Raw genomic sequence first — 1,147 nt, forward strand, 5'->3', positions numbered from 1 at the left:
GAAAAGGAGTGGAAAAAACGCTCACTTCAGGTTCAGCAGGATCATTTTTGTTCCTTTATAGATAAACCATATTATCTTTATTTAAGTTAATTTTTTTTGTGGAACGTTGGGTTAGATGGAAATGAAAGAATGCTATGCACCATTATAAACAATGCAGGAAAGTGTCAGTCATTTCTCCCCTCAGCAGACCTATACAGTATTTATCCACTCTTCTGTCACCGACGCTTCACACGGCTGAACACGCAGGAGCAGCTTTGGTATCGGCCACATTTAAAGTAAATCACGAACAGAAAGCAGCTCCCACTGTTCTGAATAACAGCATTGACTGGTGACTCACTTACACCTAAATTACAACTTGAAAGGGACGCAAATTAAAAAAGAATACAGGAAAAAAATGTAAGGCCTCAAAGTAAGACTCTGAGTATTAAAGCTTTTCACATTAAAAACATTATTTAGTATTTTAGTTCGCCGCGTGTCTGTGGCTGTACTGCTTGTACCGAATACTTTACACAGCCAGGCCTCGGCACAAATGGATATTTTCGCAGCTTGGATCTGCGAGGTGGAAATTGGTCATCGTCTACCTCAATGAAAATAGTGCCGTTTTAGTCAAATTATGCAGCATGTGGAACTTTGTAAAGCTGTGATTTAGCAGTAATTTCCTGTGTCTACGTCAGTGGGGGCTTTTCAGATGCATTGTAAAAGGTGCCTTTTTTTATTTGAAGGAGGGGTGACAGATGACTAATATCAGAAATAGAATAAATAATGTCAATAAATGACCACCTAAGGAAAAGGTTTAAAATTTTGCAGAAGACAAAGTACAAGCATGTCTTCGTGCACCTCCTCCTATCGATTCCTCGGCCATCGAATGGCAGAAATGAACTAAGATTGAGTAGAAATCCATAAGATGTCAAACCACAGTAGAATAATGTACCCAAATATCCTCCAGTGAGCACATTAGGCACCTGACACTGACCTTTGACCTTTCTGACCCCTGCTAGTAAGCAAAATGAGAAAACTCTCCCTCAGGTGTTCAGTCTTGCACCAAGGTCTCACAGTGACCTCGTGTGGCTGTAAACAGGTACTGCAGCCCACATGGAGCTGCCGCAGTGAGCCTGTGGATGAACAAAAGGCAGACGCGTGAGGAAAG

The sequence above is a fragment of the Betta splendens genome, chromosome 9, assembly GCF_900634795.4.
Source record: "Betta splendens chromosome 9, fBetSpl5.4, whole genome shotgun sequence".
NCBI classification, from domain to species: Eukaryota; Metazoa; Chordata; class Actinopteri; order Anabantiformes; family Osphronemidae; genus Betta; species Betta splendens.